This window comes from Sapajus apella, unplaced genomic scaffold, assembly GCF_009761245.1.
Source record: "Sapajus apella isolate SASKATOON/1434 unplaced genomic scaffold, GSC_monkey_1.0 scaffold24, whole genome shotgun sequence".
Taxonomy (NCBI): domain Eukaryota; kingdom Metazoa; phylum Chordata; class Mammalia; order Primates; family Cebidae; genus Sapajus; species Sapajus apella.
Genome location: NW_022436964.1, coordinates 13,736,595 through 13,764,309, shown reverse-complemented (window position 1 = coordinate 13,764,309; position 27,715 = coordinate 13,736,595). Strand labels below are relative to the sequence as shown.

General features: G+C 35.9%; 1 protein-coding gene across 7 annotated transcripts in view; it reads right to left on the bottom strand.

Annotated features, from left to right (window-relative positions):
• The window catches only part of TRPM3 (transient receptor potential cation channel subfamily M member 3), a 921,715-nt gene that overhangs the window by 590,705 nt on the left and 303,295 nt on the right, over window positions 1-27,715 (bottom strand). The gene's annotated exons all lie outside the window — the stretch shown is intronic.

Sequence of the window (27,715 nt, the reverse complement as noted above, 5' to 3'; positions counted from 1 at the left end):
GTTAAAGACTTTAAAGAAGAAATGCTCAGCATTTCTTTCAGATTATTACTTTTCTCTGATGTTGATGTAGTTAACAGCATGAATTCTGGAATCAAGCTTCATGGTTCAAACTCCAATTTTGAAGCTGGTCTTGCGAAATTTACTTACTTTCTCTATGCCTTGGAGTCCTTATCTGTACAATGGAGATTAAAATAAACCTACATGCCTATGGTTGTTGTGAGGACTAAATGAGCTAATATCAGCGAATCACTTAGAACAGTGCCTGCCAGGCCGGGAACGGTGGCTCATGCCTGTAATCCCAGCACTTTGGGAGGCCGAGGCGGGTGGATCACGAGGTCAAGAGATCGAGACCATCCTGGTCAACATGGTGAAACCCCATCTCTACTAAAAATACAAAAAAAAAAAAAAATTAGCTGGGCATGGTGGCACGTCCCTGTAATCCCAGCTATTTGGGAGGCTGAGGCAGGAGAATTGCCTGAACCCAGGAGGCAGAGGTTGCGGTGAGCCAAGATTGCACCATTGCACTCCAGCCTGGGTAACAAGAGCGAAACTCTGTCTCAAAAAAAAAGAACAGTGCCTGCCATATAGTAAATCCCTGTATCGTGATCCATCTTCTGGGCAGCATGTGCTGATTCTGAGCCGGAAGCCCACTGCCAATTTTCATTAAGCATTCATACAAATAGCAGTAGGTAATGAAGTCAAACAAGACAAATTAAAACTAAATGCTTCTTGTGAGTTACCATGAGTTTAATACATGGGGTAAAGAGGGAGGTGGGAGACTGTAAGGGCAGCATGGGTTTTCTCATGCAGTGTGGTATTCATCAGGTTGCCAGATGCTGCCTTTTGTGAGGAAAGCTGCAGCCTTTCTAAGCTTTTAAATGTCCTTAAGTGGTTCTGTTGAGGTGGTGAGATCTCTGCTCCATGCGAATACTGAAGCACTGCAGTTGCCTACCCACTGCCCTGCACTATTTAAAAATGATAAGAACCCCACAAAAATGACAACATCATTCTGAAAAAACATGGCCTTTGATCCTCCTATCCCCTTTAATTTTACTGAATAACTTTGGTCAAAGAGAAGAGTTAGAAACTATGCAGACTGAGGAAGTAGGAGGATTCACAGCCCTATCTAATGGCAATTAGAGGAGAAAAGCACAAAACCTTCAGGGAATTGATTTAGAGATTACACTGCAAAAGAGGTAAAGATCAAAGAAGAATGACAGTGCATGAGAGGCGGTTTTTCTTCCATCATTGGAGTGCTTTGTGCAAGAATTGTTTGCTATCAAAACATCTAAGACAGGGATTTCAAGACACCCCCTCCACTTTCAAGAAATTGTATTTTCACATAGAAGATGCCTTCGCCCCTTTTAGAGAGAAGTCTAAGAGAAAAAAAAAAAAAAAGCAGAGAGGATCAAGCCCAGCCCCAGATATTAGCATCTCACAAATCCAGAGTGCTTATTTATAAATCTTATGAATGTGGAGGTCTACAAATCTGCAGAACAAATTCTAGCAGGCTTAAAACTCTGACATAATCATACTAGCTTTCAGTATCTTACAAAATAGCAGGCAGGGCATATCAGATTTCTGTATTCCAAAGCCTGCCTTTGAACTAACTCTAATTCTCTCTCACGCTACAGAAAAGCCCAGTTCCAACTGATTCTCTTCCCTTTTTATTTTCCGTGTAAATGATACTAAACCAAAGGATCATGATAAAATTTGAGCTCATTCTCAATATTGACAAGGGGCCGTTATATAGGACTTCTGCATTCTTTCTTTTGAAGACCACGTTCCTTCTCTTCAAAAAATTCATGGCACCCTCAATATAACATTGTACCACTTTGCACACTTTCTTCTTTATATCTTTTAGATATAAAAGGAGCTGACCCATAAAAACCTAAGAAAACAGAAAGGAAATGACACAGTGACCAGGTAGTACAGAGAACTCAAAAGCCTCCCACTGAAATGTGTTTTCTGCAAACGACCCTCAAAAAATGCTGCAATGTAATTTTTCAGAGTTTATTATTATAACATTAAAATTCATATGTATCTGGACATCAGTTGTCCATATATTTTCAGGCTCTAATATATGGATGTAGTGCACCTAGTGCAGAAGGATTATATTTAAGCTTCGAGGGGAAAAACCAGGAACCAGCCCAATGGTGAGCCTTTGTAGATATTTTCATTTGCTTCAGTGTTTTGTAAATCTTAATACTAACATCTTGTTTGTTTAATGACTACCCTCAGTTATTAGTTTTGTTGTGCTTTTTAAATATTTTATTTCACTTTAGTTCTAGTATGCATGTGCAGGTTACTTACATAGGTAAATGTATGCCATGGTGGTTTTCTGCACTGTCAGCCCATCACCTAGGTATTAAGCCCACATGCATTAAATATTTATCCTGATGCTCTCCTCCCACCACAGGCCCCAGTATGTAGTGTTCCCCTCCCCGTGTCCATGTGTTCTCATTGTTTAGCTTCCACTTATAAATGAGAAAATACAATGCTTGGTTTTCTGTTCCTGTGTTAATTTGCTAAAGATAATGGTATCCAGCTCTATCTATGTCACTGGAAAGTATATAATCTCATTCCTTTTTATGGTTGTACAGTATTCCATGGTGTGTGTGTGTATATATATACATGCGCCATATTTTCTTTATCTAGTTTATTATTGATGTGCATTTGGATTGATTCCATATCTTTGCTATTGTGAATAGTGCTGCAATAAACTTATGTGTGCATGTATCTTTATAATAGAATGACTTATATTTTGGGGGTTATATACCCAGTAATGTAATTGTGGTTTATTAAATACTTAAATGTAAAACCCAAAATTATAAAAACCCTAGAAGAAAATCTAGGCTATACCACTTAGGACATAGGCACAGGCTAAGATTTCATGATGAACATGTCAGACGCAACAAAAGCAAAAAATGATAAATGGGATCTAATTAAAGAGCTTCTGCACAGCAAAAGAAACTATCATCAGAGTGAACAGACAGAATGGTAGAAAATTTTTGCAATCTATCCATCTTACAAAGGTTTAATATCCAGAATCTACAAGGAACTTAAACAAATTTATAAGAAAAAAAACAAACAACTGTATTAAAAAGTGGGCAAAGGACATGAACAGACACTTCTCAAAAGAAGACATTTATGTGGGCAAAAACATATGGAAAAAAGCTCAACATCACTGCTCATTAGAAAAATGCAAATTGAAATCACAATGAGATACCATCTCACAACAGTCAGAATGGCAATTATTAAAAAGTCAAGAAACGAGATGCTGGCAAGTCTGCAGAGAAACAGGAACGTTTTTACATTGTTGGTGACAACGTAAATTAGTTCAACCATTGTGGAAGACAATGTGGAGATTCCTCAAAGACCTAGAACCACTACTTTTTTTCAAAAAATCATTTGTCTCATGAACTTTAAGGCAATTAATCATTTTTGTCCAAAAACATACTTTTCCTCTTTCTCCCTTTTAACTTCACTTAAATAGAGCTGTAACATTTTTAGGAATTGTTTGATGCTTCTTCAGTATTTTCCAAAATGTGGAATCTCTTTATAGATTCCATTTACCCACAGAACAATCCTTAGTGTATTTCCAAATATATGTTCATCAGATTAACTTTTTTTCTTCCTTAAGGTATATTGCCCCTTTTGCCATCTTTTATAGATAATAGATTCTAAAATACACTAAAATTTCAAAATGCATGGCTCACTTTGTTAAGTAGCTTAAGCAGCATTTATTCCATATAAAATTATCTCATGACTAGAATTATTATCTATTTGATTTTCCCTCCATTATTGAGTTCCCTCCTCTGGCATCTCTGACTGCTGTCCAGTCTCTGCACAGATGCCTGTGGTGACAGAGAGTGAGTGAGTTTTTGAGACAGACCATTCCATGACTGGACAGTTCTGGTTGACAGAAAATTCCACCTAAGACTGAGGTGAAATGTGCTTTCCTCTAACTTGTAAGTCAAGTTTTTCTCCCAGAGCATAGTTTTCCAAAAGTATAAGGATACTTAACAAGCTCCACTCATACCTCTTCTTCTGTACACTGGGCGTCTTGGGCCAATAATCTTTCTTCACACAATGCTGCAGAGTTTTTTCGGAAAAAAAACTCTCTTCAGGGTTATATTCAATATTATGTTATAGGGGTATTTTAAATATAGTAATCTCTTAATCCTCTGGAATCTCTTGAATTGCTTCTCATAAAGGTCCTTTAGGAAGCTTTGAGGTGAAACTCACCAATAATTATCTTCTTTTTTAACATTTTTTCCCTAAATTAGAATATTCAACATCGATTTTAAGTAATAGCTGACTACACACACACACACACACACACACACACACACACACACCCCTGAACTGAATGTGTGTAATTTACTCTTTTTGACCCTGAGTTGTAACAGAGGTTGTGGTGGGAAAGCCCATGCTTGTTTCAAGAAATGAGCAGGGATCGAACTGTCTGTGCTTCATCCTTCGTATCTTTATCTGTAACTTTAGAGGACAGACAGACTCAATACAAACCCAGGTGCCTCCTCTTACCCACTGTGTGGCCCGGGGCCAGTTAAATAACTTCTCAGAGGCTGTTTCCACATTATAAAAATGGGGCATCCAACACTTTCCACCTCAAGGTTTTTGTGAAGGTTAAAGCAATTAGCACAGTGCTAACATAGAGAAAAACATTTAAATGCAATTACTTTTGTTGTTGTTAGTAGTAGTATTATTATCTTGCTCATGGATGCCACTGGCAGCGTATGTAGCATAGTCCTTAAGAGCACAGGGCATAGACCCAATGGCCTGAATGTAAACCCAAGCTTAACCATTTACATGTCACTTTGGGGAAGTTATTTAATCTCATCATGCTTTAGTTTCTTCATCTGTAATCTGGGGGTAATAATATTTCCTTTGTCAAAGAGATAATGTGAAATAAATAAGCCAATATATGCAGAACCCTTAGGAGTAGTTCCCATAGATGGTAACAACTCGAAAAATATTAGCAACTTATTATTACCAATATTGGAGTCATATGTGCCATCCTTCCCACAGCTAGTCATCTAGGAAAAGCAAAGCAAAGCAAAACACCTTTATTTCCTCCTTCATTTCTTCCAGTAACAGAAGAAGCTGTAGATAACAGATGAGAAGAGAACCACCTCTGACTTTCCTTACTTCTTTCCTCTGCTCTGAGAGGGAATCATATATTCCAATAACAGAGTGTGAAACTTTAATATGTAAAATGTTTCACTTTGGAAAACACAAAGGTATGTAAGCAGCTTCTGTCATTCCAAAAACAGAAATCCTCCATATACACACACCAAAAAAAAATGTATAACAAATATTCAAAGGCCTAGAGTTAAAATACATCCTTATTCAGCTTTGAAACCATAAAATTTCCATTCACAAAGGGGATGGGTTTTTGGTATGATTCAAAAATTCGAATGAGTCCATGGAGGATTGTTAAAAATATAAGAATTTGAGACTTAAGTTTCTGATCACTTAATATTCACTCTTCTAATATTTGCAATGCTATGCATTATTGTAGATGTTCTCTATGCTAAGCTTAAATATCCGCAACACACACATACATAAGCACAAACACATGCCCACACACAGAACGTAGGTATTTTAGATACATTTTCATTATGAAACCATAAATCTGACCAACTTGATAAATACCTTACGAATTAGTATCTTTTAAGAGGAGAAATTTAAGCAGTGAATCTCCAATTACCGCTTGAATAAATTGCATGAATTGGAGGGAAGCTCAGCCTTCACTATTAAGAGTTTATCTTAAGTCAGATTTCTTGGCCAATAGATGCCCAATCAAACACAAGTTCAAGCTCAAACCTCACACATGCCTTCTCAAACACCCAATAAAGCCCAATAAAGCCAAGGGTCTGCCCCAGCCACGCACCCTGCCTTGTGCATCGGGGCTTCTCACACTAATGGCCAGCCCGGGGTTGGACCATAAGGTCTGCTCACCTGGGAAACAGAGACATACTGTGATCTGGAAGATCCTCAAAGCAGTAACTCTGCTTGGTAGAGAATTTTAATGAAGAAAGCTAATGAAAACCTTACTTGCTATCTATTTTTGTCAGCCTCCCGGAAAATGCAACATTGTTGATATTTATTCTGGTATCATAGTTTTAACAACCAGGAGCCTTTCATTTTATTTTTATTAATAGTAGTGGGAGAGATCACGTGGTTTTACTTTATGAGAGACAATGGTCCAGTTTTTGTTTTGTTTCTCTCCTGATGAGACATAAAATCAATGCAAACTACATGGATTTTGAAATCAGGGGGAAACAGGTTTGAATTCATGTTAAGTCACTGGGCAATTTACATAACTTTTATGAGTCCTTACCTTTAAAATAGATAGTGGCTATGTGACAATGTTAAAACGACTGATAACTTTTTTCAAGCCCTTACTATGTGCTAAACAATGTTAAGCACATAGCTCATTAGTTATCATAACAAACCTGTAACATCTACAGTATTGTCATCCCAGCATTACAGATGAGGAAATAGTCTCAGAGAGGTTAAGACCCAGAGAGGTTAAAAAAACCTGCAGAAGGTCACGGGGCTGATAAATGGACTTGAATTCAGGTCTATCTTATTCTATAACCCATGCTCTTACCTATTACAATATGCAGAGTTCTTGTGGCTGTCCAAAGAGAAGATAGTATCTTCTCTGAAAAACCTGAAAAAAGGAAAAATAACCCAATAACCCTAACTTACCTAACCTAACACCAGAATTCTGCAAAGCACAGAAGCAGTGGTTCTTCCAGTAGCTCTGGGTTTCCTTTATTTGCTGACTTCCATGTCCCTTTCCCTACCTTCTAGTTCCAACAGGCTGGCCTCTCTGTTGAGATAAGGATTGTCTGTACGCATTTGGTATGCCCAATAAATAACACAATGCCTGAGAGACAGTATTCATTAAATGGAAAAAGGGATGTTTCTAAATAACTCGTGTGATTTTTTGCTCATATGGGGTACATTTTTAAATATATACAAACTCATTTAATTCTCAGTACTACCCAACTTTTATCCCTACCTGAACTTTCTAGTTGAAAAAATTAAAACACAGAAAGATTAAATACTTACCAAAATTTACACTGTAACTTTCAGAGCTGTGTTTTGAACTCAAAGATAAACTCCTGATATGTAAGGTTTAAAAATGTATACATAAAAAATAAAAAGTATTTTTAAGGTAACTGTTTAGTTTCAGATACTCGAGTTAAGTATTTCAAAAAAACTATGATCTATCATTATTCATGAGTGAAAGATAATATTCCAGAAACTTATTACAACAAGATGTTTGTTTCAATGGTGCAAAAGATGCAAGTGGCCAGAAACTTTAGACCTATTAGAGTAAGTACAAACCAAAGGCATCTCTGTAATCATAGAAATAACATTATTATTTTATTCACATTTACTTGGACTTCATATAAAATGTTCAGAGTATTTGGGGAGAAAACAAAACAATATTATCAAGACTCTACTACTAACCTGAAGCTTAGTTAGAAAAAGAAGGTACCAAAGATGAATTTGATTTTTAGCAGGTTCTAAATCCATTAATAAATCAGATTCTGAATGCTTTTATTCTGCATCCAGCCAAAGCCATCCACAGGCGCCTAAATGGTACATGCGCTGGCACAGGGTATCTGGTTGACGGCATGGAACACCCAGCTGTCTCTGGGAAGCCTTCCTCAATAAGGAAGGAGAGAGATGCTAATAGAGAAAGCATCATAATGTCCTGTAGTGCCTGATATTATCCCAAGGAAAAACTCATCATTAATTATTGTTTATAGCTTTAATGGTATCTTTTTCTTTGTGCCTTAATTAAATTCTTTACAAGTAAACCTGTTGGATACAGATCAGATGAGAGAATGATGTATTCACTTTCATGAAAGCACTCAGGATTAAAACAGATCAAGCCACTCCTAAGAGTAAAATTGTCTAGTTCTCTCCATGGAGTTAAGAAAAATTCTGAACTCCTTGTTTTTGTTGTGACAAATTTGATCCTACCTACCTCTCTAGCGTCAACTCTGGACATTTCCCCCAATTCGTCCTGCTTAACCACTTTTATTTCTTGTAGTTTTTCATGAACTTTATGGCAATTTATAATTTTCGTCCAAAAGCATGGTTTTCCTGTTTCTCCCTTTTAACTTCACTCAAATAGAGCTGTAACATTTTTAGGAATTGTTTGATGCTACTATGGTATTTTCCAAAATATGGAATCTCTTTATAGATTTCTGTCACAGGACATATATATATGTTTTTCCCTTTTATAAGGCTTCCTCCTCTAGCTCTTCATAAGATTAGCTCCTTATGCTGTGCAACGCAGGTTATGTGTGATCTCCCTAGAGATCCTTTCTTGATTTCTCTAGCCCTCCTTCAACATTCATTGCAGCTCTTTGTTTGAATTCCTCCTGTACTTTTCAGAAATGGCAACTATTTAACTGGTTGGTTTATTTACTTTTGGTCTTAATGAATTGAATGTAATTTCTATAGGGCGATAGTCAATTGTATCTCAGATCCTTGCAGACTGTCTGGAAAATAATGGAAACTCAATTAAAATTTGTTGACTGTAGAATGAACAAATGAAGAATGAGTGAACTAGGTTTGTTTGTTATAACCATTTCTTTCAAGTCATTTAGAGTGTTTTTATGGTGCCTACTGCTTGTCTACAAACTGATCTGAATACATACTGATTCTGCAGTATCCTTTTCCTTCTCCAAATCTTAACTCTATCACTTTAAAAAGTCTAAGAATTGTTTATTTAACTCTCAAAAATTAATAAAAGGAAAAAGCTCTCAGACTCGAAACTACAAGTAGAGACCAACATCTAAACACAGAGGAATTTGTTTTGGAACAGAAAAGCAAAAGAGGAGAAGGAATAAGTACAGATATGGAAAATTCAATCTGAAGATAATTCAAGCTAGAGAATTCATTCAACTACCACTCGTTGAAAATCTGGACAATTGATAAATATTTCCCATGATGCCAACTCATCAAAGACTTAATGTCATAATATGCCCTGTATGAAGGCAACTCTCTATTATATATAAAGGCAAATCTAATTTTGAAGGAGCTAGGAACACTGAATTACATATCAGCCATTTTAATCAGGTTCACAATAATAATAAAAATAGAAACCGATGTTGATGCCTCACAAAGTGGTTCAACAAACATATTCTGATGCATTACCCATAATGATGCTGAGATATGGAGCAGAAAGATACGATTACTCTAATTTTACATCTGAGCAAACTGAGAGCCCAAGAATATAGGTGACTTCCCCAAGATCTGAGCCTCCATTTCTTGTTCTTTCCCTTAGGCTCCATGGCCTCTTCCCTCTAAGGTTAATGCTTAGAGAGAACCACATACTGAGCATTCTTTCAAAATGTATTTTTAGAAGAAAATATTGATACAGCAATGTGGGTGAATCTCAAAATAACATATAAAATATTAGAAAAGACAAAAGTGACAGAAAGCAGAGCAATGGCTGCCAGGAATCGTTCAGGAGATTAAACTGATGACAAATGGACATGAGAAACCTTTTCAAGGTGATAAAAATGCTCTATGTCTTGAATAAAGTAGCAGTGACTCAACTGTATAGAACTGTTGAAATTCACCAAACTATAAACTCAAAATTCAGAATTGTTTGTACATATTAAAGTTGGAAAAATATGTTTACTGTCTTCCCCTGATAATAAAAGAATATTTTTATATTAAAAAATTTAAAAAGTTATAAAAGTACAAAAATTAAAATTCATCTATTCTTTCATTGTCCATCAATAACTATTGATGTAATTTTTAAAAATGTTACCAAGTATTTTAAGAATCATACTTCATTTATAGTTTAATACACTTATTATACATAAATTTATATCCATATTACCCAATATTCTTAGAAAACACAATACTTAATGGTTATATAGGATTTTATTGTGTTACTCAATGGAAGATAATCTGCTCACTTATAATTTTAATGTTATAAATAATGTCATTATGGATATACAGTACAGTACTCAGTCATACATTTTTGTGCCCATCTCTGATTATTTCCTTAAGATACAATTTAGGATGAAGGATGATTAGTTCATATCAAGAATATATTTTCAGGCTCTTGATAGTTATTTCCAAATTGCTATCCAGCAGTGTTGAACCATTTTACGTGCCCCTCAGCAAAGTAAGGACGTCCTTATTAGTGAATCATTGACAAAACTGGGCATATCATTAATTTAAATTAATTTTTGGCCAAGTTGATCACAGAAAAAGTAAAATGTTAGACATTTATCTGGTAACTTATAAAGTTCAATTTTTCCTGTGGCCATTTGTAATTCTTTTAGCAAATTGCTTCTTCTCTTAGAGTTTTATTTTTCTTATTAACTCGTAAGATTCTTTTTATATTAAGGGCATTAATCCATTATCATTAATCCAAGTTGCTAGTATTTTTATAGTTTCCACATAGCTTTGAATTTTGATGATGTTCTTTGCTATTTATAAGAAATTTTTAACATTTATATATTCACACTAGCAGCCATTTTCTTCATAGCACACACTGAGATGTTATGCTAAAGAAAGGCCATTCCCCCTCCAAGCTCAGATAAACACTTACCTACATATTCTTATAGCTGTTCTACGGTTAGTGTTCTATGCTCTGAAACTACCTCTGCTGCATTCTTCTTCCTTACTGGTCTCATTATTTTGCCTACTGTTGACAAAAGTCTGAGTGTGTGTTTATGTGTATGTATGTTTGCATCTCAATCTCTCTCATTATATTTTATATTTTGAAAAAAAATTTCTTGCTGATATTTGACCAAACCACAGTCCTATATTATTCTTTTTCATTATAGGCCCATCAAAATGCTGTGATAAAATTTCTTAAGTAGCAATTGTGAATAGAGGGAACTTTGGTTCCATAATAAAATCCACAATCTGTTCTAAATGAGGTCTATTGTTTCATATTTCCAAATATTTTTAAAAGATTTTTCAGACAGACGAGGCGGTTCATGCCTGTAATTCCAGTAATCCCAGCACTTTGGGAGGCCAAGGATGGCAGATCACAAGGTCAAGGAATCGAGACCATCCTGTCCAACATGGTGAAACCCCATCTCTACAAAACCAAAAATTATCTAGGCATGGTGGCACACCCCTATAGTCTCAGCTACTCAGGAGGCTGAGGCAGGAAAATTGCTTGAACTCAGGAGACAGAGGCTGCAGTGAGCCAAGATCACCACCACACTCTAGCCTGGGTGACAGACAGACTGAGACTTCGTCTCCAAAAAAAAAAAAAAAAAAAAAAAACTCACAAACACTATCTCCATAAATTAAATAATCCAAATGCCTGTCATCTTATTCTAACAAATTCAATCCTGCATCATTTAATATGGCAGTGATCTCTGCCACAAAACTGACTGGCAAAAGCAACGAGTGAATTGAATGCTATAAATGTAACACAGATTTCTATGTTTTCTAGAATCTAAGCCACTAAAGACTTAAAAGCTCAGAGTCAGTACCTTGAATTAAACTCTGTGGACTGACAATCAGAAAATAGGGAATGTCTCTTTCTAGAGTTGTCCACCTGGTACTAAACCAGTTGGGGAAAAATTCAGTGTGAAAACTCACTAACCCCTTGAAATAGAAAAGATTAGGCCAGAGGTAAACAAAGAAGAAAGACAACGAGAGGAACTCATACCATAAACACAGCCTCATGGGAACATACCTACCTAAATCTCAAACCCCCAAAATATCAATTATGACCATTTTCAGCATGCTCAAATTACGTTAGCGACTTCTCAAAGCGTTCACCTACAGCCAAAACTTATTTGAGTCTTAGGCAGGGATGCTCATAATGTCATCTTCCATTAGCATCTTACTCATGTACTGGACTGCAAATTCTCAGTCACTCTTCAGCTCCCTATTCCTCTATTTAGCTTTCCATTTACACAAATCCTGCCATCTGTCACTTCAAGTTCTGTTGGGAGTACAGAGAGAAGAGTGAGAAGCAGAAGCCATGGAGATGCAACTACATACAAGAGAAGGGGAACAGTATGGAAGCCAAGGCAACTGTATTCTTTTCCAGGCTGTATCCATAAGCAGCAATGTGAACCATGTCAGAGAACCTTGCTACTTTGGGTCCCAGGATAATGCATAAAGAGTGATGTTGATGCTCTGTTGAATTCTTCCTAGGGCTAACTGTTGTATAGATTTTAAGACCAGTTCTACTGAGTCTCAGATTGTTTCCATCCATTTCCAGTACACCACAAAATAAGGCATTTTCAGCATTATCTATTTTGAAAAGAAAGTGAGTATTACCTAATACTACAGAGCCCATGCAACAAGAAAACCTAGGAGGCTAAACTTACCTAGAACACTGTGGAATTTTGGATGTAAGTAGAGAGTTTTGCAAGCTACTGAAGTTTATACTGTGGAACATCTGGGTCAGATATATTTGAGCATATGCTTATCTTCAGGCAAAAAAAAAAAATGCCACCAGTAAATTATAGATCTGCTTCATTTTCTCAGTAGAATGAAACAGAGTCACACTTCTAGTGTTATTAACACATAATACAAACATTATTTATTGTTTGCTGATAAGTTATGTATATTTCTCTGGGCGTAGGATTTGATGCCACATTTGCAGCGTAATTATAAATTTAAGAGTTTAGTAAATGTATAAAAAGACACCATTTAAGTATGATTTCATTAACATCAATTAACTGAGCTGGACAAGTTTTTTAATTCAGAATTAATACATAGTCCACATGAGGATTGAACACACAGACAAACTACTGGGGAAGACAGGAAGTTCACATAGCATGTTAAGTGGTAAACTAAAGACAAGATCCAACTGGATATTTAACCTGTTAGATAAGCTGAAACACCAGTTATGTAGCTAGTGGCTTAAGAAGGTTTAATCCTTTAAAGCTGACTTTGGAAGGAGGACTGAGTGACACATGGGAAATGATAGAAGATAGCCAGGCTCAGCCTGTTCTCTGTAGCCCCAAGTCATTCAGCTCTGATATCAAACACGGACACTCCTTCTAGTGAAGCCAAAGGTCCACAGATACCCAGGCTCATCCACCTGAGAAGGCAGTCCAGGGTTAGGATCATCTTGTGATTGCAACCTACCTCCTAGGAATTTTTACTTATCAATCCTACTTCTTCCCCATCATACATAACAAATGTAATATCCTCCTTCTGAACACATTTCCAGTGGTATCATGGTGTGTCTAAGGAAATTCACGTGTTCACTACAGAATAGGGACCAGGAAGCTGCTCCCAGGTGTGTTTCTTAATCCCGGTCGAGATGGAGAGATGCAAAGAATGCAAAGAGGGCACAAGAACAGGAGCCTCAGGGAGATGTGAGATTTCTGAGCTCCTTCTGGAAACACAAACATTTAGCAAGTTCAGCCACAGAATTAAGAGAAAGTCACTTTAGACAGTGAGAACAGCCCTGGAAAAGGCAAGGAAGGAAGAAGGCCCATGGTGAACTTTGAAGACAATAATTAGTTATGCACAGCAAAAAAAAAAGAAGCTAATGTGGACAATGACAGTTGCTAAGATGTTTAAACTGTATCAATAAAGTGGATGGAGTCAGGGTGGAGGAGTCATTGAGGTTTTTAAGTGTGGAGTAAATGTAATCAGAATTGCATTTTATAATGACTCTAGTATCTACGTAGAAAATGAACTGAACCAAGACTAGTAAAAGGAAAGCAAACCAGTATTTATGTGGCATTTTGTAGTCAGTATTTATGTGTAATTTTTAGTTGTTGAAACTAAGTTTTTCTTCAACCTCTAGACACTCCAAGCTTGAGCTTAATAATGAAAAATTTATTTTTTATTTTGTGGTTTTCCTTTAAAATTCATAAAAATGTATTAAAATCCACATTAAACCAATAAAGAAAAAGATATTGCTTTAAAGATCTGAAATTGAGACAGCAATTAATAGTCTACCAACCAAAAAATGTCCAGGACCAGATGGGTTCACAGCCAAATTCTACCAGAGGTACAAAGAACAGCTGGTACCATTCCTTCTGAAACTATTCCAAACAATACAAAAGAGAGGGAATCCTCCCTAACTCATTTTATGAGACCAACATCATCCTGATACCAAAAGCTGGCAGAGACACACTAAAAAAGAAAATTTCAGGCCAATATCCACGGTGAATGTTGATGTGAAAATCCTCAACAAAATACTGGCAAACCCAGTCCAACAGCACATCAGAAAACTGATCCATGGCAATCAAGTAGGCTTCGTCTCTGGGATGCAAGGCTGGTTCAACATAGACAAATCAATAAACATAATTCATCACATAAACAGAACCAAAGACAAAAAACACATGATTATCTCAATAGATGCAGAGAAGGTCTTCGACATTATTCAACAGCCCTTTATGCTAAAAACTAGGTTTCAATAAACTAGGTATTGATAGAACATATCTCAAAATAATAAGAGCTATTTATGACAAACCCACAGCCAATATCATACTGAATGGGCAAAAACTGGAAGCATTCCCTTTGAAAACTGGCACATGACAAAGATGCCTTCTCTCACCATTCCTATTCAACATAGCACTGGAAGTTCTGGCCAGGGCAATCAGGCAAGAAAGAGAAATAAAGGGTATTCAATTGGAAAAAGAGGAAGTTAAATTGTCTCTATTTATATATGACATGATTGTACATTTAGAAGACGCCATCGTCTCAGCCCAAAATCTCCGTAAGCTGATAAGCAGCTTTAGCAAAGTCTCAGGATATAATATCGATGTGCAAAAATCACAAACATTCCTGTATACCAATAAAAGACAAACAGAGCCAAATCATGAGTGAATTCCCATTCACAATTGCTACTAAGAGCATTAAATACCTAGGAATACAACTAACAAAGGATGTGAAAGACCTCTTCTAGGAGAACTACAAACCACTGCACAAGGAAATAGGACACAAAACAGATGGAAAAACATTCCATGCTCATGGTTAGGAAGAATCAATTTCATGAAAATGGCCATCCTACCCAAAGTAATTTATAGGTTCAATGTTATCCCATCAAGCTACCATTGACTTTCTCTACAGAATTGGAAAAAAAAAAAAAAACACCTTAAACTTCATATGGAACCAAAAAAGAGCCTGCATAGCCAAGACAATTCTAAGGAAAACAAAACAAAACAAATCAAAGCTGGAGACATCACGCTACCTGACTTCAAACTATACTACAAGGCTATGGCATGGTGCTGGCACCACAATTGAGATAGAGACAAATGAAACAGAACAGAGGCCTCAAAAATAATGCCCCACACCTACAATCATCTGATCTTTGACAAACTTGACAAAAATAAGCAATGGGGAAAGAATTCCCTATTTAATAGATGGTGTTGAGAAAACTGGCTAGCCATATGCAGAAAGCTGAAACTGTATCCCCCTCCTTACATCTTACACAAAAATTAACTCCAGATGGACTAAAGACTTAAACATAAGACCTAACATCATAAAAACCCTAGAAAAAAACCTAGGGAATGCCATTCAGGACATAAGCATGGGCAAGGACTTCCTGACTAAAACACCAAAAGCAATGGCAACAGAAGCCAAAATAGACAAATAGGATCTAATTAAACTAAAGAGCTTCTGAACAGCAAAGGAAACTATTATTAGAGTGAACTGGCAACCACAGAATGGGAAAACATTTTTGCAATCCACCCATCTGATGAAGGGCTAATATCCAGAATCTACAAAGAACTCAAACACATTTACAAGAAGAAAACAACCCCATCAAAAAGTAGGCGAAAAATATGAACAGACACTTCTCAAAATAAGACATTTATGCAGCCAACAAACATATGAAAAGAAGCTCATCATCACTGGTCATTGGAGAACGCAAATCCACACTGAGATACCATCTCATGCTAGTTAGAGTGGAGATCATTAAAAAATCAGGAGACAACAGATGCTGAGAGGATGTGGAAAAATAGGAACGCTTTTACACTGTTGGTGGAGTGTCAGTTAGTTCAACCATTGTGGAAGACAGTGTGGCGATTCCTCAAGGATCTAGAAATAGAAATACCATTTGACTCAGCAATCCCATTACTGGGTATATACCCAAAGGATTATGAATCATTCTATTATAAAGACACATTCACATGTATGTTTATTGCAGCACTGTTCACAATAGTAAAGACTTGGAACCAACCCAAATACCCACCAATGATAGACTGGATAAAGAAAATGTGGCACATATACACCATGGAATACTATGCAGCCATAAAAAAGGATGAGCTCATGTCCTTTGCAGGCACATGGGTGAAGCCGGAAACCATCATTTTCAGCAAACTGACACAAGAGCAGAAAACCAAACACCCCATGTTCTTACTCGTAATTGGGTGTTGAACAATGAGAACACATGACACAGGGAGGGGAACATCACACACAACGGGGCCTGTCAGGAGGTGAGAGGCTAGAGGAAGGATATCAGGGATTGCAGTGATAGGAGAGGGATAACATTAGGAGAAACACCTAATGTAGATGATGCGTGATGGATGCAGCAAACCAGCAAGGCACATGTATACTTACGTAAGAAACCTGCATGTTATGCACGTGTACTACAGAACTTAAAATATAATAAATAAAAAAAATTTAAAATATACATATTTAAACATTGGCCATATAAAGCAATGGTGATAATAATAATGTTTAATTTGTAGAATTTTTTTAAAAAAGAAAGAAAGATTAAGTACCATCATTTTCATCACCTCAACCTAAGGCAAAAATCCTTTATGTTTTTTATATCGCTTCTCCTTTTGTAGAAAGAACTTACATCAAATACAAATCTAATAGTTTAATGAATATCAAGTAAACAAATTAAGTACTTATGTAAATACATAAGACCAGCTCATCTGAGTATAACATTGTAATGTTAACATTGTAACATGAAGAAATGAGTTCTGCAAAAAGAATTCTGAAGATCCATTAGTGGGGTTATAGATAATCTATTTGGCAATTGTGTCAATATAAACTCGGGTAAACTGGCTGAGTAATTCTAATTATCTTAATATTTTTTTCCTTGAAAAATATGGCTCTTTTATTTAATTTTCTAAGTGGAAAAGCACATGACTTTGAAATTTAATCCTCATCAGTTTCTTATTTTGATATGTCACCATAGGATTCACACTCAAGAAAGTTCTGTAAAACGTCCAAAAGGAAGCGTAAGGCTTGGTGGACACATTTTAACTATTTTTAGAAAGTAACATTTTTATATTATTTAAATAGTTGAAAATATATGTTAAAGTAAGTTCTGCCATTAAAAATAGGCCAGGTGCAGTGGCTCATGCCTATAACCCCAGCATTTTAGGAGGCCAAGGGGGCTGATCGCCTGAGGTCAGGAATTTGAGACCAGCCTGGCCAACATGGTGAAACCCTGTCTCTAATAAAATTACAAAAATTAGCCAAGTGTGAAAATGGATACCTGTAATCCCAGCTACTTAGGAGGCTGAGGTAGGAGAATCCCTTGAACCAGGGAGGCGGAGGTTGCAGTGAGCTGAAACTGCGCCACTGCACTCCAGCCTGGGCAACAGAAAAAAAAAGAAAAAGAAAGAAAAAGAAAAAATAGATGATGCTTTGGGGAGAAGTAGTATTAGAAATCAAGAAAATATGAAAATGAAGCATAACAATAATACTTGCTTTCTTAAACTCACACACTGGGGTCCATATCAAAGGTCTCTATGGCATCTTTCTGCACTTGACTTTCCCTCTATGCCTCAGTTGCTCCCACGCATTTCAGGAGAAACACTGGAGCTTTTTCATCCCCAGGTAGAGATGATCGTGTGTATACACTACAGGTGCCTGAATCCAGGTCATGGAGAACAATGCAGTATATAAAATTACTTTTAATTTGCTTTTGGGTTTTAAATGAAAAATTTGTCCTCCAGTAGATTTTTCAGTATTTACATGAGTTTCTAATAGGAAATCAATAGTTTCTAAGGGTTTCATTCTTTTTCTTTTACCTGTTTTTTCAGTTTGGTTTGCTTAAAAATAATAGGTCCAATTGTTGAACAGTACACTTTAAATGGGTGAACTTTATGGCATGTAAATTATATTTCAATACAGCTATTTTAAAAATAAAACATATTATAACATCATTTAATAATATGTCTGGATTATAATCCATTTTCCCAATAGAAAACTATTCAGCAGAAATTGTATCAGCCTTTCTTGGGGAGAACTTCTTTTCCTCTAGCTGGCTCTTTCATCCCCTCAGTGTATTTATGACTTACATTTCAAACAGTTATGTATACTTCTCCTTTCTTCAATATATAAATTGATTTTTTTAAGGTGACTATTTTTCCACTTACAAAAATGAACACTACTGCTCAGGGCTACTGACTTTGCAAATTCTACTAATATATAGCGTGTATAAAAAATGTCTCATGATTAGTATATTTAAAGGGGTCTCTTAATTTGGTAGCATAACTTACTTGTCTGTAGATTTTATTACCTTCATCCTTCTCTCCTCTAGAGGTTACTTTTCATTTTGTTAATTTTGTTTACCTCTTTGGTATTCTTACTAGGGTCACTAAATACATGCTATTTTATCTTTCCAAATTGCTGTCCTCTGTCACCACAATTTATGTTGTAACTGAAATAAGCAGCGTTCTTAAAGATTAAATTGATGGGAACTGCATATTAGATGAAGTTTCCCACTAGCTAAATAGTCCACATAGAAATGGCCATGTGGCAAGGTACTATTGCAAGAGGATTTCTGCTATGAAAATTTTATTGGCATGAAGCTCTGAGGTGAAATTCGACCTTAATTCCTGAAGATGGTTTCAAAATAATTAAAACAAAAATTTTCCACTCAGTTTAATTGGTATTTCAGAAAAACCACTGTTTACACTTCAGAACTAAAAATAGGAATAAATTACTTCTCATGTTTGGTAATTTGCACAAAAGCAGAGTTGATAAGAAAAGGATGAGGAAGAGACTAAAATACTAAACGGGCAATAATAGTAATACTATTGTAAAGTTATACATTTATAATATATGATATATATGTTATACATTTATTCTTTATAAACACTATTTTCTGTAAAATACTCTATAAAAGTAACTATCAAATACTCTATAAAATGTCTTTGCAATATACTCTATAAAAGAGCATTTAGCATTTTATAGAGAATAAAATACTAAAAGGGTAATAACACCAATGTCTGAGCTCACAAATAATTTATTTTAAAATTTTCATTGGTAGGAACTAGCCTATTTTGCCATAAAAACTTTAACTTATATTAGAATTATTTTTTTCACTGTAGTACAGTATGGTTAATAATAAAAGTAGTAATACCTAATGACCACTTGCCCTGCAGCCAGCCATGGTGCTAAGTAATAATAATTCTTATTCCAACAGGGACATGTACTCTTAGCTGGCTACCTGATATTCTCAACCTCTTTCTTACTTGTGCTTCTGCTAGAGAAGCTAAAAAATAAGATGCTTGTTTCCAAGCATCCTTTATATGTATTCTGGTCAATAAGGGATATAAGTGACATGGAGATTTGGGAAAAGAGCTTCTCTTCCTGAAAAACGAAAAAAGCATCCAAGCTTTCCTGCACTCCTTGCTACACTACTTCCTGTCACTCTACTCGTTCCCTAACTCTGGAATGCTGTTATTTGAGGAGGTGATATCTATAGCTATAGCAATCACCTTGAAATCATGAGGGAGAGGCCAAGAGAAAGAGATAGCAGGCTGGCATCCTGAAATGTTGAACCAACCTCGAATCAATGGCCTCCAAGACTTCTATTAATAATTATGTAAGATAATCAAATGTTTTTATTATTTAAGAAACTAATATGTTTTCTGCTACTGGCAGCTGAATGCTTTCATTTAAGCAGCTATATGAAGCAAATTCTGAATGAAGAGACTGAAAGACAAAAAAAGTTCACCTCCTCAGAGTCACAAACCTAAGAAGTGGCAGAGATGTGATTTCAGCCGTCACCGTATCTCCAGTATTTTAAATTCCTATTCTACAAAATTGTCTTCCTTTCCATAAGACATAGTGTGGGATTTGAAAGTAAAGATACTTCGCTTCCCCTCTTCATTCTCTGAATCTGTTCCAATTCTACCTCTTCTTCTCTCCTCATCTTCAATATGGCATCCTGACACCTCCTAAAGTTTGGTAATTTATCCCATCCTAGAATAACGTTTGAATATATTTTTATCGTTACTATGTCTTTAAAGCTAATAGGCATATAACTTTCCTCAATGACTGCCCTAAACACGTTTCTTCATTCATTCATTCATGCATGCATGCACTCAAACATTTACTGAGCTTTTGCTATGTGTCAGGCATTGAGGTAAATAGAAAGGGTAAAGATAAGACTAGTACTTCACAGTTAAATCATACATGTACTTATATGGTATTTTCAGGCAAATGCCATATAGCGTTATACTGTATAAATGCATTGTAGTGAAAAGCACAGTGATATAAATGTAAGCAAGGTATGATGTTAGCAGAGAGGAATAAGGTAACTGGCTCTGCCTGGGGAGACCCAGGGGTTTTGAAGGAGCATTTCCTGAGCTGGAGTGTATCATATTCAAATGTAATTAGTTTCTATTTTCAAAAGTAGTCAGGTAAGACACGTGGATGTTCAGTTTGTTCTGTGTTCATTCATGTTGAACTATAAAAAAGATTATGAGTATCACATTTTTGTATTTATATGCTTACAAGAATTCAAATCAAGAACACTAAATAGGATGTATCTTTGACATGTAAAATAAAAATTTCCACAAAGAAATAAGAAAGCTTGACTCTTAGCATGTTTTAAAATTTTTGATTCTTATTCTGATAATTTAATTAGTTGTACTAAGACTGTACAACTTAATTTGAACAATAATCAATGTACTCAGCTTCAGAGATATTTATAAATATCTCTAGCTGGATGTGGTGCTAATATCCTTAAATGATTTACAAACATGTTGAGCTTCTCAGAAAAATACCAAAAATGAAATTCACTTGTAAGCTGGATTTTAGTGTTCAAAAACCACCCCTACAGTTCAAAATGATTGTACCAAGCCATGGACGTAACTCACCCTGTGATCTATTAGCTTTGATTTCATCCATTATTTTACTGATTATCTCCAAGTACTACAGATTTTTCTTAGCTACCTTTTAGTTCCAAAATATTCTTTTGTCTATGTATTATTTATTCAACTAAAGGGGCTTTTCAAACATATACCTGAAATATTTTTAGCTATTGTGATTATCTGTATAACATCAGATTGTCTGAATCTGCAACAAAACATGTCAGTGTTTGAAGCAGATCTCTGGTGCTTGTATGATGGGATTAGTGATGTCACTACCATTTAAAACAATTTTTATTACATTTCATAAGTTGACTATATTTTTCACATACCACTTTTATTCATGTCTGTCGTTCTGCTCGTTTGTGTTACAAAGTCTCAATTACTTTGGCATGCCTTTTGATTTCTCATGAAATGGAATTTCTTCTTCCACAAGAACATCTTTAATATTTTTGTTGCTGTACTTGTTTTGATTTTTTCTGAAGCTGCATTCACTGGGGCCATAATATATCCAGGTTTCTTTGCTACTGTGAACACTGTCCAAAATACCAGTATATAATGCCAGAGTGTTTCCATAAGTAAGTAGGAAGAGTTTTGTCAAAATTGCAGTGTTTCTATCTTAATCTTTGCCTTTGTTATATAAAAACTTTTGGATCTGGTGTGGTTGCTCATGCCTGTAATCTCAGCACTTTGGGAGGCCAAGATGGGTGGATCACCTGAGGTAGGGAGTTCGAGACCAGCCTGACCAACATGGAGAAACCCTGTCTCTACCGAAAATACAAAATTAGCCAGGTGTTTGAAAATTCATTCAACAGTAGCAGCTCCAATAAGCATATATTAGGTGCCTAGTATCTTCGAGGTGCTGTACTCCTTAAGACTCTTTTCCATTACTTTTTACATTTTCATATGTACATATAAACATATATGTACACATATATATACGCATACACATATATACACACACATACATGCACGCATATGTACTTTTTTCCTCATTTTAAAGTGAGATCAAATCTAATGTTTAAATTTTCATATTCAAACCAGGCTATTAAACGAATCAACCATGCTAATTTGAACACATTAACTTCAACAAAGGTAATATCCTCAGATTTACTTTACACTGATAACTTATATTAAAAAGTTTGCCTGACAAATTATATTGAAGTTGTTTTTTCTGCTTATGTGAAGATGTAGTTTTCATGCACAATCAGATTCTGTTACCGTATTGTAAATAGTACACAGTCCTTTAAGTAGTTTTGGTTGGGCCTGGTGGCTCGTGTCTATAATCCCAGCACATTGGGAGGCTGAGGCCGAGGCAGCAAGGCAGGAAAATCATTTGAGCCCAGGAGTTTGAGACCAGCCTGGGCCCAAAGAGAAGTAAAAATAATGGAAAATATAATTAAAAAGAAAATTTAAAAAAATAAATAAATAAATTAAGCCTGGTGGCACATGCCTGTAGTTTTGCCTACTTGGGAGGCTGAGACAGGAGAATCATTTGAGCCATGATTACATCACTGCACTCTAGTATCGGCAACTGAATGAGAACCTATCTCAAAAAAAAAAAAGTTTTTTTTTTTTTTCCATTGGTAGAACTTTGCCTTTTAACTTTTTTTTTTCTTTACTTTTAAATTCAAGGGTACAAGTTTGTTACATAAGTCAACTTGTGTCATGGTGGTTTATTAAATAAATTATTTCATAACACAGGTATTAGCCTAGTACCCATTCATGATTTTTCCTCATCCTCTCCCTCTTCCCAACCTCCACCCTCTGAAAGGCCCCAGTAGGTGTTGTTCCTCTCTGTGTGTCCATGTGTTCTCATCATTTAGCTCCCATTTATAAGTGAGAATATATAGTATTTGGTTTTCTGTTCCTGTGTTTGTTTACTAAGGAAAATGGTCTCCAGCTCTATTCATGTCCCTGCAAAGGACATGAACTCATTTTTTATGGCTGCATAGTGTTCTGTGGTGTATGTGTACTGCATTTTCTTTATCCAGTCTAAAATTGATGGGCATTTGGGTTGATTCTATGTATTTGCTATTGTGAATAGTGCTGAATGAACAAACACATACATGTGTCTTTCTAACAGAATGATTTATATTCCTTTGGGTATATACTCAGGAATGGGATTCCTAGGTCAAGTGGTATTTCTGTCTTTAGGTCTTTGAAGAATTGTCACACTGTCTTCCACAATAGCTGAACTAATTTATACTCACACCAACAGTGTATAAGCATTCCTTTTTCTCCACAACCTGAGCAGCATCTGTTATTTTTTGGCTTTCAATAATAGTCATTCTGACTCATATAGCTGATGGTATCTCACTGTGCTTTTGATTTGTGGTTCTCTAATGATCAGTGATGTTGAGTTTTCCATATAATTATTGGCCACATATATGTGTTCCCATTCACTAAAAATTTAGTTAATGGAGCTACCTTTTAAGATATATCCTAAACATCATTTCTTTTTGTATTGGTCAGTTCTCAAAGCTAGTTTTTCTCTATGCCTTAACACAATAACTTCCTTATACCATAATATTCCTTACATTGTGGCCAACACTATGTATAAGAAAAAATAAATGATAGCTCCAAATCTGATAAGGTACATGATTTGTAAACTTATTACTCTGGTTTGACCTTGTGCCTCTAGAAGTAGTATGCCCTATCCAAGCAAATTTCTTTTAAAAGGCCCATCTGATCACTTTAATTTACCCGATATTGGCATGCTCAAAAAAACCTTTCCAAGCCTTTCTATCCTACTCTTTGCTTATGGATAACCTGACCTATCTCTGATTCCACCACTTATCCATTTCGTTCTCTTCTTTTTCCTTCTTAAATATCAGTCAAGTCTTTCTTTGCTTCTAGACTGTTCTTAAGAATTGTTATTGTACCCCTAGGAAGAGTATCGTGAGATTTGGGGATTTTGCTTATGGGAAGCTAAGGTTTTATTTTTTCCCTCATCTGGGTCAATTACATTTCTATGAGTTCCCTGGTAGGTTGGTCTAACTCATTATAATGAACATTATTCTGAGAGTTATATATAATCCTTACTTGACATATCAGCAGGAGAAAGGAAGACTAGCAAAAGTCAAGGCAGACTTCTGATCAGTTATTTTGACACACAGTTTAAACTGTGCCCTCTGGCGATAAAATGTCATTAAGAGAAAACATTAAAAAGAAAGAAATTAAGCAGCAATATGCTTAATATAATAACCTTAATGGAAAAAAAATGAACAGCATTGGTGTTTTGATTAAACTCTATTATATCCTAAAAATAGTTTTATAATAAATTAATAAAGTAAGCTTCTGCATGAATGTACCCATGACAACCCAGGTTTATATTTTTGAGTTTCAAATAACCATGTCAGCAGAAATATGTAAATTTTCTTAAAAGTTATAATGAGATAAAATTATTTGTTTCTGTAAATATCTGTTGGCTAATCGTCCAACAAAAACTTGACAGCAAGTAACACATTATGAAATGTTTTGAATATTATTCTTAGAGAAACTAGAAAAGCTGTTTATCATCATAATTTTAATCAAGAGCAAAGAGTCAATGGTCATATGCCCTTTAGTCTATTGCGATGTAAAAAAGAATACAAAAACAAGAAAAAATGTACATGCTACCTTAAATACCAGATGGAACTCCATTTGGAAGTCTAATAGGGTAACTTCCCTGGAGCTAATACACACCAGAGGTTAAGTAACAACAGAAGAGAGTGAATGTGGGCATTCCTGCCAAGGGCTTCTGCTGCCCTTTCCTTTTCAAGTAAGAAGTGTATGTTCCTTTAGATAGAGGATTTTGAGAATGGATTCTGGAAAACTCTGAGAGAATGCAGAAAATACCACACCATTGGACTGCATTTACTCAGGAGTGCTCTGAAAGTCCTAGTAAGCTGCTACAAAACCTGGAGTTGTCCTGCAGACAAAGATTGAATTTCTAGGAAAAGGAAATGCAGATAAGAAGAAGAATGGACAAAACAGGCATTTCCAGTGCCTATTTTCTCATGTAAAGTCCATTTTTCTTCTGTAATCAAAAAGGAAAGTATACTTTCTTCTGCAATCAAAAAGGAAAGTATACTACCTACTGTTAGTATACCATTCTGATTATAAATAATGACTGAGGAAAAAAAAATGGAAGGAAACATGTCTGAAAACATGAGACTAAACTCCAGATCAAAGTTTTCCAAGTGTAACTAAAACTGTCTTTTAACAAAAAAAGCTTTATAAACTAACCAGAATAAAAGATTAAAATCAAGAAGGAAATTACGAAGTATAAAATTAAAATTGCCCCCTCATTACTAAATTAATATTTTTCAGCTCCTGAGTTTGGTAAAAAAAAAAAAAAATTCTGAAGAACTAAGAAAAATAATCTGCCCAATAATTTGTTTCTTTATGAAGAAGTCATCTAAAGACAGAGTGAGAGGTAACCTGTGATTCTGTTAGGTATGAATTTGTTCTTTTAGGCATATTTCTACTGTTTAGATCAATTTTCCACTTACAGACAAAATGAGTAACAAACACTTTTTAATCTTTGTGTATTTGGAAGAATGGGAGAAAATGTTCCCAAACTATATTTTATCTTATAGATACTCCTTAGATGTTCCTTCGCTTTTAATGTGGGCACACAATGTCACAGTGGTATAAAGTCAGCTTTCACAAGCATTAGGTAAAGAGAATGATGGAGCTTTCAAATCACTGTGGTGCCATTTGTAGTTCCAGTCAAAGCTCCTAGCTTGCCTGGCTGCTACAATACATTCCAGAAGCTCCCCCTATACCCAGCATAGTAAACTATCCACCAAATGTCAAAGACACAGTTTTGAAACCTCAAGAAGCAAGTTTTTCCAGTCTATGAGCCATTAACTTGAGATTCTGTTTCTTAATACTAGTATTTTTCTGCCACAATTATCCTAAAAGAGTGCATTTCTCTTCTGTCCCATCAGTCTTTGGAGACATAGCAGGTACCTCTTAGAGCTTAATTATGCTCCAGGGAGCACCTTAATAACAGTAGTGGAGATTGGTTGCTTTGTCCTAACCTACAGCCTTCTTCCCCATTCTTTTGGAAATACAACCAACTTGCTGTGTTGATAATACATAGCATCTGACTCATATGTGCCCTAGAGGTCATTGCTGGTTGTAGGAAATGAAGCAACACCCATGACCACAGCACTCTGAGCAAACATGCTGCCTCCTGAAGACCTCAGCAGCTGGAAGCTTTACATAATTTATTAACGTGACTCACCTGAGTCCTTCACAGTGATTGGTTCAGCAATAAGCACGTGACGCAAACTGGGCCAACCAGAGTTCCCCTTGAATTTCTCATCTAAACCTATAGGAAATGGCAACAGCCATTGGCTACCTTAACACTAAGACGTGTTTGTGGCTGCTGGATGTCATCTTCTTGCCTCAAAAACGAGCCTGTCTGCAAAGGAAGCTAAGTTGGGGATAGCAGAACTCAAAGACCTGACAACATTGCTTAACCTTCTGGATCTAACCTTGTCCAAAATCAGTAACACGAACGTGGATGTCCCAGCCAGAGAGCCAAATGTTCCTTTTTTTTGCTTAAGCTAGTTTAGTAGGGTTTTTATCACTTACAACCTGCAGGGCAAAAAATAGAATATTTTCATCAAGGACATAGCTCCATGGATTTCTTATTTAGTATTAACTGTAGTTTAATATTCCTTCATTGAACAAACATTTGCTAAAATACTGTCTTATGCAGAGCATTATCCCTAAACCCCAGATAGAAAAATTTAATGGACTTACTTCTTGCCTTTAAGGAGTTCACCATTTATTTACAGAGACAAACACTATCACTGAACATCTGCCCTCCTGCCTCCAACACACACACAGACACACACACACACACATACACACACACACACAGAGAGAGAGAGGTGGGGGGAGAGAGAGAGAGAGAGAGAGGGAGAGAGAGAGACAGCACGAGCTCGTGCGTGCCAGACAATAGAAGCAATAGAATTTCTACTGGCCAAGAAAAGGTTAATGGAAACCAAATTCAACTGTTTTTCCTTATAAGGGAACTCTGACCCAAAGCCTCCAAAAATCCTATGTGTATATTTGACAAAAACCCTTAAGAGATCTGTGTTGAGTACTGACTGATTCTTTTAAACCAATCTCTAGTCTGAATGGAAATCAGGTTAAGATAGCATTTTGGAATTCATCCCATTTCAAGCACTCTAATCACATAACAGACTGAAGAAGTAACTTTATTTGCTGCCAAGCCTGCTGATTCAAGGTCTCAGAAATAGAAACTGCTGCCTCTGGACAAAGGTATGTGCACAACTCGTATCTCAGACCTGCTGGGAGAAGCATCAATGCAATAAACAGGAGCCTCAGGAGAGGTTCTAATTATGTAGCACTTTCTGACCAACATTTCATTTTCCAGAATCTAGAAATATTCTCTTTTCCCGTCTACCTTCACAACAATCTATTCAGCTCAAGATCCACCTCATCAAGAAGCTCACTTTGAAAAATCCAGCCAGCAAGTCTCCTTTCTTCCTCTCATGGTACTCTATCTAGTTTTGTACTTAATTACTGATTTTCAAATGAGGATGACAGGGAGTAGTGTAATGTAATTTTCTGAATGTTAAAAAAAATCCATTTATTACAGCTTACTTGTTCTC